Here is a 12,952-nt window from a genome sequence, read left to right on the forward strand (position 1 = left end):
CTAATATTCTCGGAATGACCTGAAACTCCACGGGAGGTCTTGGAAAAAATAATAAAAAATCCTCGCCAAATATGAGGACCAGGGGGCCCACACCCTTCTCACGAGGGTGGGGGGCACCCCCCCCTAGGGCGCCCCCCCTACCTCATGGGCCCCCTAGAGACCATCCGACGCCAACTCCAACTCTATATATTTGCTTCTGGAGAGAAAAAAATCAGAGAGAAGAAATCATCACGTTTTACGATACGGAGCCGCTGCCAAGCCCTAAAACCTCTCAGGAGGGCTGATCTGGAGTCCGTTCGGGGCTCCGGAGAGGGGGATTCGACGCCGTCGTCATCATCAACCATCCTCCATCACCAATTTCATGATGCTCACCGCCGTGCGTGAGTAATTCCATCATAGGCTTGCTAGACGGTGATGGGTTGGATGAGATTTATCATGTAATCGAGTTAGTTTTGTTAGGGTTTGATCCCTAGTATCCATTATGTTCTGAGATTGATGTTGCTATGACTTTGCTATGCTTAATGCTTGTCACTAGGGCCCAAGTGCCATGATTTCAGATCTGAACCTATTATGTTTTCATCTATATATGAGAGTTCTAGATCCTATCTTGCAAGTCTATAGTCACCTACTATGTGTTATGATCCGGCAACCCCGAAGTGACAATAATCGGGACCACTCCCGGTGATGACCATAGTTTGAGGAGTTCATGTATTCACTATGTGCTAATGCTTTGTTCCGGTTCTCTATTAAAAGGAGGCCTTATTATCCCTTAGTTTCCAATAGGACCCCGCTGCCACGGGAGGGTAGGACAAAAGATGTCATGCAAGTTCTTTTCCATAAGCACGTATGACTATATACGGAATACATGCCTACATTACATTGACGAACTGGAGCTAGTTCTGTGTCACCCTATGTTATGACTGTTACATGATGAACCGCATCCGGCATAATTATCCATCACTGATCCGGTGCCTACGAGTTTTCCATATACTGGTTTTCGCTTATTTACTTTCCCGCTGCTACTGTTACAATCACTACAAAATACAAAAAATATTTACTTTTGCTTGCATTACTCTTTTGTTACCATTACCACCACTATCATATTACTTTGCTACTAAACATTTTGCTGCAGATACTAAGTTTCCAGGTGTGGTTGAATTGACAACTCAGCTGCTAATACTTGAGAATATTCTTTGGCTCCCCTTGTGTCGAATCAATAAATTTGGGTTGAATACTCTACCCTCAAAAGCTATTGCGATCCCCTATACTTGTGGGTTATCAAGAGAGAGGGCGAATAAAATGGTAAGGGTGAAGTGGGGGAGAGGAAAACGAGAGGCAAATGGCAAATAATGTAATGCGGGAGATGAGGGTTTGTGATGGGTACTTGGTGTGTTGACTTTTGCATAGACCTCCCCAGCAACGGCACCAGAAATCCTTCTTACTACCTCTTGAGCACTTGCGTTGGTTTTCCCTTGAAGAGGAAAGGGTGATGCAGCAAACTAGCGTAAGTATTTCCCTCAGTTTTTGAGAACCAAGGTATCAATCTAGTAGGAGGCCACGCATGAGTCCCTCGCACCTACACAAACAAATAAATCCTCGCAACCAACACAGTAAGGGGTTTTCAATCCCTACACGGTCACTTACAAGAGTGAGATATGATAGATATGATAAGACAATATTTTTGGTATTTTTATGATAAAGATGCAAAGTAAAATAAATGGCAAAGGAAATAACAAGGTATTGGAAGATTAATATGATGGAAGATAGACCCGGTGGCCATAGGTTTCACTAGTGGCTTCTCTCAAGAGCATAAGTATTCACGGTGGGTAAACAAATTACTGTTGAGCAATTGACAGAATTGAGCATAGTTATGAGAATATGTAGGTATGATCATGTATATAGGCATCACGTCCGAGACAAGTAGACCGACTCCTGCCTGCATCTACTACTATTACTCCACACATCGACCGCTATCCAGCATGCATCTAGAGTATTAAGTTCATAAGAACAGAGTAACGCTTTAAGCAAGATGACGTGATGTAGAGGGATAAACTCATGCAATATGAAATAAACCCCATCTTGTTATCCTCGATGGCAACAATACAATACGTGCCTTGCTGCCCCTACTGTCTCTGGGAAAGGACACCGCAAGATTGAACCCAAAGCTAAGCACTTCTCCCATTGCAAGAAAGATCAATCTAGTAGGACAAACCAAACTGATAATTTGAAGAGACCTGCAAAGATAACCAATCATACATAAAACAATTCAGAGAAGATTCAAATATTTTTCATAGATAAACTTGATCATAAACCCACAATTCATCGGTCTCAACAAACACACCGCAAAAGAAGATTACATCGAATAGATCTCCACAAGAGAGGGGGGGAACTTTGTATTGAGATCCAAAAAGAGAGAAGAAGCCATCTAGCTAATAACTATGGACCCGAAGGTCTGAGGTAAACAACTCACACTTCATCGGAGAGGCTGTGGTGTTGATGTAGAAGCCCTCCGTGATCGATGCCCCCTCCGGCGGAGCTCTGGAAAAGGCCCCAAGGTGGGATCTCGTGGATACAGAAAGTTACGGCGGTGGAATTAGGGTTTTGGCTCCGTATCTGGTAGTTTGGGGGTATGTAGGTATATATAGGAGGAAGGAGTACGTCGGTGGAGCAACAGGGGGCCCACGAGAGTGGAGGGCGCGCCCCCCTACCTCGTGGCCTCCTGGTTGATGTCTTGACATAGGGTCCAAGTCCTCCGGATCACGTTCGTTTCAAAAATCACGTTCCCGAAGGTTTCATTCCGTTTGGACTCCGTTTGATATTCTTTTTCTGCGAAACCCGAAAATAGGGAAAAATAGCAATTCTGGGCTGGGTCTCTGGTTAATAGGTTGGTCCCAAAAATAATATAAATGTGTATAATAAAGCCCAATAATGTCCAAAACAGAATATAATATAGCATGGAACAATCAAAAATTATAGATACGTTGGAGACGTATCACTGACCTGCTGACATTAGATCCAAGCAATATTCATGTAACTCACGACAACTGGAGCTGCACTCATCAAAGTATTCGCCAACAAGAAATGGCTGGCAATGGACGTAATTGCATGCTTCAAGTACGTCTGCTTTACTTTTAGCAAGCAACAAATGTACTTCTTCATCATCCATGGCGTCAGAAATATTATTACTCCCTGATTCGAACAAGCTGCTGTTAATTTTGTTCTGGGCGATGAGTGCTTTAAGTAAGAGGCAATCATTCTCTTTCCTCTTCACTTTCCCGCCGCGCTTCCTCGGGGGTGTATCCTTTTTGGCCACTTCCTTCTTGGTACTTGAAGCATTTCTGGCAGAACGTCTGGTTGCCTGCAAGGTAGACTGCCGAGCAGACGATGAAGCTTGGACGGACTGCTTAGCAGATGGTTTATCTATACTGGACCGCTGAGCGGGTGGTGCTGTTGTGATGGACTGCTGGGCTGTAGGAGCAGAGGCATCGGACTGCTGACCATGCTTTGAAGCTATGTCGGGTTTCTATGCAGGTGGTGCAAACTTGTCGGTGTGCTGAGGAGGTCATGCCAACGCGTTGGTTTGTTGAGCAGGAAGTGCAGACGCATTGGTATGCTGATCATGCGATTGCGGACCGACGGACTGATGAGCGGTCGGTTCTGGACATACAGACTCCTTAGCAGGCGGTTCCGAAGCATCAGACTGCTTAGCAGTCCGTTCCACCAGGTTGGTCTGTTGAGCATGTGCTGCAGTTGGGTCTCCCCCCGCTGCTTCAGCGGCCGGGATATGAACCGGTGGTGCATCTTCAGCAGTTGTAGGCCCTGCCACTGGCTGCTTTGGGGCGGAGGATGACATGGCCTCTACGCCACAAAGTATGACCGGCTGATCACAGGTTGATGCATCAGCCCGCGAGAGCTGCCGTGGCAAGGAGAGCGTCACCGGTTGAGGGGCGACAGTGGTTGTTCTTGGCGGGGCTGCAAGGATCTCATCGATGAACTCTATTTCCTTTCGTGGCCACTGGATGTGATGTAACAGTGTTTCTCCCAAGGTCCTTTGCTCATCGAAGTCTCCTAGGACATTCTTCAGGGCAAATTCATTGAATCCAGGCTTTACTTCAGTCACGTAGCACTTCACACAGCCCGGCTTCAATGGCACATTGTCCAATAAGAGGCCATCTTCCAGGAAGGGTGGGCAAACCCAGGTTGTTGCACATTTTAATGTACCTTCATAATGTGTAAGCATGCCCTTCAGTCTGTCTTTCATTCTAGATAGATTAGATATAGCATCATCACGAGCAGCTGCAGTCTCAGTGTCGCTGGGGTTAGCTGATGCACAGCTACTCTTGTGCAGTGTTGTCGCGCAATAAGCAGCATCCTCCATGCCCGCCTCCCCTCCCATCTGCTGGCTATCTGTCAGTGTCAGAGTCTACTGCATCATCATTGACTCCTCAACATCCTTTCAACCAGCCGAATAAATATCCTTCCTCAACCTTTCATACAATGCATTCTGCATCATTTCACTCCTCGCTTTTTTCATGCTGAGCCTCTCTTCTTTGCTGAGTTTGAAAGCCCTCTTGTGAGGGACATTAACACCTAAACCCCTTGCACGTCCAGGGGGCTCTTTTGTTTCCAGAGCAACGGACAGAATGTCACATGGCCCTGAGTTCCTGTAGAACCTCCCAGGGATCTTGGAAGCCTCTAACATCACTTGATACAGTTCGCCATCACGTGAGTTCTCAAAGTAATAAGTTTCGTCATCACGCCTCTTTGCACGTGCCCGCAAGTAGTATCTGGCGCGTTCGCCCCTGATTTCACTGAAGGCCAGATTCCCACCCGCCACTATTGCTATCGACGTCCTCGGAACGGGGGTACCCAGACTTGCCTGCCAGCGGCCCAAGGCATGGCTCCACCAACGGCCTGGTACGACCCATCTTCACCAGCAACCACTCAAGACCCTCGCTAGGGGCCAAGCCTCACCAAGCGGACGACTCCAAGACCTCCTCTGGGGCGGCCTCGCTAGGCTGGCTCCCGAGGAGCGGAGATATCAATGCAAGGGGCACCTCGCAAGGTCCGCGTGACGTGAGCCATGACGACCAAGGCCAGGCGGGCGCCAGTGGGCGCAGAGAGCCAGTTTCCTCTTTGGTGCTAAGGAAGCAGGCGCAGGCAAGGAGTCCCGAGGCATCAGGCAAAGGTTTCCACATCGGTGCAACAAGACCAAGACTAGTAGGGCGGCAGGACGGAGGTCACCGCGGAGCGCACGATAGCGTCACCACTAGAGCCTTTGACAGGCGAAGACCACCTTTTGTCAGGATAACTTGTACTAGTTGTCTCCCTTCGAAATTGGTTGTTGTGGGATCCCTTCCCGCCTAAATATTTGGGGAGAGGACCATGGTGTCTATAAATAGGACTAGCCACCACCATAGCCAGGGATGGTCTCATCTTGGATTGGATCCACTCCACCAAGGCCATCTCACCAGCTCATCGAGCTCAAGAACACCTCTCCTCAAGAGGCTGTTCATCCATTGTACTAGTTCATCCTTAGCCCACGAGGCAATCCACCACACTACACTGGAGTCGGGTATTACACCACAACGGTGGCCCAAACTAGTATAATCTCTCGTGTCACTTGATCCTAGGGTTTAGCGAGCTAGGCCTTGAGATCATTGTGAGAGTGAGCTAGGGAGATAGAGATCTTCGTGCGCACCCCAGTGTTCGAACCTCAAGGGTTTGCCGGAACCCACAATCCGACAATTGCTTCTTTGTCCTCCTGGTCCCATATAAGTTTCATGTTGTAGTATCCTGCCACAGCCATACGGTTGGGGTGTATGTTCTTCTTCTAAAGTTTCAATTGGTTGAAACTCTTCTCATCAAACTCTTTAGTTGCCCTGACCCTTTTGAATTCTGCCCAGTATGCCTTTGTAATTTGGGGGTATGCGGGGATTGGGTCCTTGCCTTCACTCAAGTACTTCTTGTACAACATGTGCTACCAGTTTCTCCAAGCATCCCTAGCCTTCTTCGGTGCAGTGTGTTCCACCTGCATTCTCCACTGCTCTGGAACGTTGAAGTGATCCATGATCTCTCGGACTACCATTCGCCATAGTGTCAGCCTTCCGAAACCCCTGCAGATTAATGTTGAGCCTTGCCCTGCCAACAAATCCACACACACTCCTGAACCTCATGCGTGCTTTATCTGGTTTAGTTGGAGCCCAAGACTTGAAATCAATCTTGGTTACTTCATATACACCTTTAGGCTGGTGTGTGGGCTTCCTTGGAGTGTTCCTCCGTGTCCTGACCAGAAGGGTAATTGCTGCAGCTCTATCCCATTCAAGATTACTTGATCCCTCACAATCTGCTGAAGACCTAGGGTTGTCCAAATCAGATGAAGATACATCGCCTGAAGCATGAGTGTTGTCGTTGCTACTCGGCATCTACAGAGAACACATGTGAAACTCAGGAAAGGAGGATAAGCATAAAACTAACAACTTGGTATCAACTTTCTAAACATGACATGCAATAATTTAGAAAATGTGCTAATTTTTTTAAGTTTATGTGACTCAGGCGCCCGTGATCTGTAAATAGGCAGTAACTTATTGGAACAAATATAGCTTATATGTAGTAAGGAAGGTAGATAATGAATATATATACGCTCTCTGTTATTTTATAGCCAATTTGGGAACATGCGGAACGAAAATGGAAGAGGGATTGCGAGGAAATATGCCTCACCGTGATGGAGAGCAGTAACTAGCAGGCTTCTTAATGCAAACCTGGCCGGACCACAGGAGAGGCGAGGGTTACTGCATCGATATGCTCGAGGGTGGCTGGTGAGCAAACGAAGACGGCGAGGCGTGGGCCGCCACGTGTTGGGAATGGCAGTGGAGGTAGGCTTGACACCGAAGAGCGGGCACACGGGCGGGGTGAGCATGGCGGCACCAGAGAGGGTTCTGTTGTGGATCTGGGGGAGGGGGAGCTGGCGATGGAGATTGGGTGGACTAGTTGAGTGAAACACGGGCGGACAGTGGGGGGTGTTGGCAGCCTAGGTGAAAAGGGCGAAAAATATCCCTGGTCACCGCGGGCGCGGAAAGGGCTATGCAAATGGTTGCCTCTAAGCGCTTGTGTGCACAAACAGAATAATTTCGTTTGAAGTGAACACGTACTAATTTTGAAATGAAGACGTCAGTTCATCGTTTCGCCTTTAAATTTTTCCCACGTAAAGCAATCACAATTATACCACGGGTTTGATTTGCTGTCACATTTTAGGTCTCGTGTGCTATATGTAAGACATTTTTTGGCATTTACCATGCATTTTGGCATATAAATCAATTCCAAGCCAGACTGCATTTCCTGTCGAAAGGGATGAGGATTGTCGTTTGATCTGGGAGCATTCAATGGTGCAGACGTATGATCCGTGTGGTTTGGGTTCTGGCCAATCAGAACGCATGACTCAGATCACGCACGCAGCAAAGGGGGGCATCGGCCACGGTTTGGTTGGCACATGGCTTTCGTGAGTGAACCGTGCACTATTTGTCGGGGGTTGGGTGCGACATATGCCAAAGGATGGCTTATCATGGTGGGAGCGAGTACAACGTCGCCGGTGCCCGGAAGTGGGATGAGGCGTAGACACGAACGCCGGCGTACTTTACCCAGGTTCGGGGCTTTCCTAGGAGATAACACCCCTAGTCCTGGTCTGTGGGGTCTCCGCATGATCACTAAGGCACTAGTGAGTACAATGGTGCTCCTCGAACTGTATGCTAGAGGTAGGAGAAAGCAGGCCTAGCTCTCTCCTCTCTCTATGTGTGTGTCTAGGTCTAACAGGTTGGGAACCCTTTGCATGGGTGCCCTAGGGGGTTTATATATGCCTACCCCCAGGGGTACAATGGTAATCTGGCTGGGTGTAGGACCCGGTTGTCAGTGTCTCCCGTCGCCGGCTTCTCCGCAGGCCGCTAGGGCCCGCCGCCTGGTGGGCCCCGCCGTCTGGTCTGGTGCGGAGCCGACAGGCCGCCTCCACCGCTAGCGGGTCGGGCCGGCAGCTTGTTACTGTATTCGTAATGCCAATGACGAATGCTTGGTTGGGGGGCATGGCTACAGTCCCACTGTCTGGTGGGAGGTCACTGTAGCCAGACCGAGTCTCATCTGGTTAATGGCGCGCGGACTCCAAGGGAAGAGTGGGCCGCCTGCTAGAGGCCGGCCTTCCTCGGGTCCGACTGGTCACGCGCTGCTGCCCTCTAGGCTTACACTACCGGGTAGGGCCCACCGCCCGCAGGCCGTACCGACAGGCCGTCGTGGGAGCAAGGCTCTGCCTGACAGGGGTGACGTCAAGGGTGGAGTGGCAACAGTGCCGCGCCGGGCGGAGATCCCCACCTGTACGGGGCACTGTGGCCACGCCACGCCCTGGATATGGTGATGATGGGCTACGCTGTAGCCACATCCTGTCTTGTCTTCTTAATGGGGGCGCAGACTTTGAGGGCGTCGTGGGCCGCCTGCTAGGAGCCGACCTCTCTGGAGGCCGCCTGCAAGGAGTCGGCTCGTCTTGGAGCCGTCTCCTGGTGCTTGGTCGTCTTCTGGCAGCCGGCCGTTTGAGCCAGCCGACAACCAGAAGGCGGCGCTTCCTCCTTGACACTTGAGGGGAGTAGCCGGCCTAATGACATGAAAGGCTCAGGGACTCGGGTTAGGTTACACATGGCCTATTACTCTGATAGTAGTCCCCGAAACTAGTGGGGCATCACGGCTGATGAGTCGAGAAGCCTCAACAGTTTCCTTCTCTGAATGCTCTTGCTAAATGCTTTGTCTGTCTTCTGGCGTGCCGCTTGCTGGGAGTCGGCCGTTGAGGGAGTCCTGGTTTAGGGGGTCCTCGGACAGCCGGACTATATTCTTTGGCCGGACTGTTGGACTATGAAGATACAAGATTGAAGACTTCGTCACATGTCCGGGTGGGACTCTCCTTTGCGTGGAAGGCAAGCTTGGCAGTTCGGATATGTAGATCTCCTCCCTTGTAACCGACTCTGTGTAACCCTAGCCCCCTCTGGTGTCTATATAAACCGGAGGGTTTAGTCCGTAGGACAACAACAATCAGAATCATAGGCTAGCTTCTAGGGTTTAGCCGCTACGATCTCGTGGTAGATCAACTCTTGTAATACTCATATCATCAAGATCAACCAAGCATGACGTAGGGTATTACCTCCATCGAGAGGGCCCGAACCTGGGTAAACATTGTGTCCCCCGTCTCCTATTACCATCCGCCTTAGACGCACAGTTCAGGACCCCCTACCCAAGATCCACCGGTTTTGACACCGACATTGGTGCTTTCATTGAGAGTTCCACTGTGTCGTCACCATAAGGCTTGATGGCTCCTTCGATCATCGGCAACGATGCATTCCAGGGTGAGGTTTTTCTCCCCGGACAGATCTTCGTATTCGGTGGCTTCGTACTGCGGGCCAACTCGATTGGCCATCTGGAGCAGATCGAGAGCTACGCCCCTGGCCGTTAGGTCAGGTTTGGAAACGTAAACTGTACTATCGACACCTGCGGAGACTTGATCTTCGACGGATTCGAGCCCGTGTCAGGTACGCCGCACAGTCACGACGAGCATGACTTAGCTCTACCGCCGGACGGTGTTCGGGAGATTACACCTGTGGCTACTCCGGCCCTCAATCCGGAGCAGCTCGTGCCATCCGAGGACGGGTGATGGACCCCGCCACGGAGGCCGCACACCCAGTGGCGATAGAGCCGAATACTGACTTCACCCCCTATGAGACCTGTGTTGCCAGACCCTTGGATTCGTCCCCGGCCACATGCTCCGAACCGCCTACGTCCGTGCCTATCGAATCTGATTGGGAACCGATCATGGAGTTTACCTCCGCGGATATCTTTCAGCACTCGCCCTTGGGCGACGTACTAAATTCATTGAGGTCTCTCTCCTTGTCAGGAGACCCTTGGCCGAACTATGTCCGGCTTGAGTGGGAAGCGGACAACGAAGAAATTCATTACCCACCCGCCACCCACTTAATAGCCACTGTCGACGACTTAACCGACATGCTTTATTACGGCTCTGAAGACATCGATGGTATGGACGATGATGCAGCAGAAGAACAGGAACCACCGCCCACAGGGCGTTGGACAGCCACCTCATCATATGATATATACATGGTGGACACCCCCAAAGAAAGCGATGGCAATAAGGCAACGGAGGATAATCCCCTCGAGAAGCAATTTAAGCACCAGCGTCATCGGCGCCGCTCTAAGCCCCGCCATAGCAAAAGGAGCGATACCGGCACAAGAGACAATAATGCTGCGGACAGTGCCGAAGACGAAGACAATCACCTCCAGCCAGACTTCGAGCGGGAGGATGGGCAAGCTAGCCCCAAGGAATAGGCGGCAGACGGAGAATCAGAGGATGACAATTACATGCCCCTCTCCGATGATGAGGTGAGCCTTGGCGACGAAGAATTTATCATGCCTGAGGATCCTGTCGAACAGGAGCACTTCAAGCGCCAGCTTATAGCCACAGCAAAAAGCCTGAAGAAAAAGCAACAACAACTTCAAGTTGATCAAGATTTGCTAGAGGGCAGATGGACCGAGGTACTGGCTGCTGAGAATACGGACTGGAGCGCCCAACCAAAAGTTACCCAAAGCGCAGGATGCTACCCCAACTCAAGGAGGAAGCATTAAACCCTACACCACCAGCGTATGATGTGGCTGACCGGCCGCCTCGTGGCCAAGACAAAGCGGCATATCAGCCCGAAGTCCATACCGCACCCCGTCGCCAGTCAAACAGAAATACCAAGGCCCGGGGTAACATGCAGGACCTGCGAGAAGTATTGGAAAACAAATCAGGACACAAAAGATTGAACTACGGATCATGGGGGCACGCTCCAACGCGCGACGACAACCGTCACGCCGGATATACTAAATGCAAATCCGGCCAGGCCGAACACAATAGACAAGACTCGTATGAACTGCATCGTGATATAGCCCGGCACAGAGGCGCCGCACACCCCCTATGCTTCACTGATGAAGTAATGAATCATGAATTCCCAGAAGGGTTTAAACCCGTAAACATTGAATCATATGACGGCACCACAGACCCCGCAGTATGGATAGAGGATTTCTTCCTCCACATTCACATGGCCCGCGGGGATGATCTACACGCCATCAAGTATCTCCCGCTAAAGCTCAAAGGGCCGGCTCGGCATTGGCTGAATAGCTTGCCGGCAAACTCCATCGTAAGCTGGGAGAACCTGGCAGACGCATTCCTGGAAAACTTCCAGGGCACTTATGTGCGGCCACTGGATGCTGACGATTTAAGTCACATAAAACAGCAGCCTGGAGAGTCAGCCAGGAAATTCGGGACTCGGTTCCTAACTAAAAAGAACAAAATTTTTGACTATCCAAATACCGAAGCCCTATCGGCCTTTAAACATAACATCCGTGACGAGTGGCTCGCCCGACATCTCGGCCAAGAGAAGCCAAAATCCATGGCAGCCTTCACAACACTCATGACCCGCTTTTGCACCGGCGAAGATAGCTGGTTGGCCCGTAGCAACAACACAGCAAGCAACCCTGGCACATCAGAAGCCAGAGATAGCAACGACAAATCCCAACGCAACAAACACAAGTGCCGCAAAAATGGTGGAAACGCCGAAGATACGGCAGTCAATGCCGGATTTAAGGGCTCTACGTCTAGTCAGCGGAACGGGCCACTCACAAATGACAATTCGGGGCCGTCTAGTCTGGACCGCATACTCGACCGCCCATGCCAAATTCATGGCACCCCAGGAACACCAGACAATCATACCAACAGAGAATGTTGGGTCTTCAAACAAGCCGGCAGGTCAGGTGCCAAAAACAAAGATAAGGGGTCTCAAAGCGATGATGGCGATGAGGAGCCCAGATCACCGAGTACAAGAGGGCAAAAGAAATTTCCCCCGCAAATCCAAACGGTTAACGTGGTAAATGGCACCTACACTCCCAACCTGGACTGGATGCACACCCTTAGGGATGTCGACTTAACGGAACCAGTCGTCCCACAATTTAAACTAGGGCCGATCACCTTCAACCGCACGGATCGTCCGGTTAACACTAATCAGGGCAATCTAGCTGCACTAGTCCTCGACCCAATAATTGACGGGTTCCACCTCATGCGAGTCTTTATGGACGGAGGTAGCAGTCTAAACATGCTTTATCAGGACACAGTGCGCAAGATGGGCATCGATCATTCGGTGATCAAGCCCACTAAAACCACCTTCAGCGGTATTATACCAGGTGTGGAGGCCTGCTGTACAGGCTCCGTCGCCCTTGAGGTAGTCTTTGGATCACCAGACAATTACCGTGCCGAAGAGTTAATCTTCGACATCGTCCCCTTTCGCAGTGATTATCAGGCACTGCTCGGATGAACCACGTTCGCTCGATTCAACGCAGTACCACATTATGCCTACCGTAAGATCAAGATGCCCGGTCCGCGCGGCATCATCACGGTTAATGGCAAGGCCGAACTTTCCCTCGGCACCAAGGAGTATACCGCTGCTTTAACAGAAGAAGCTACAAGTAGCGCCTTCCAACCGAAGCTCGAATCGATAGCCCGACTCCCAGACACCGCTAAAGGACTTCGAAATACTTCGTGGCAGGATAGCCCGGCTCGTCCAGAGCTCAATTAAACACTCCGGTGAAAGCCAGGACAGGCCACATATCGCGGCTCAACCGCTCTGCGGCACACAAGCATTTCTTACATTTTGTTTGCAGGTTTAACTTTGTGCAGACCAAGACTGGTGATATGGAAGCAGCTCGAACGCGCAAGGGAATCCGTAGGTATTCCCCGTGATGACCATCCGACTATACTCCGGATCCGCACACAGCTTCTTCCCCCTGGTCTCAGCAGGTTCCAGAGTCATATTTCTTTTTTACCACATTACCTATACTCAAACGCATCGACATACTATTCAAATACAACATGTGGATTTAT

This window comes from Triticum urartu, chromosome 1 (genome assembly GCF_003073215.2).
Source record: "Triticum urartu cultivar G1812 chromosome 1, Tu2.1, whole genome shotgun sequence".
Lineage (NCBI taxonomy): Eukaryota > Viridiplantae > Streptophyta > Magnoliopsida > Poales > Poaceae > Triticum > Triticum urartu.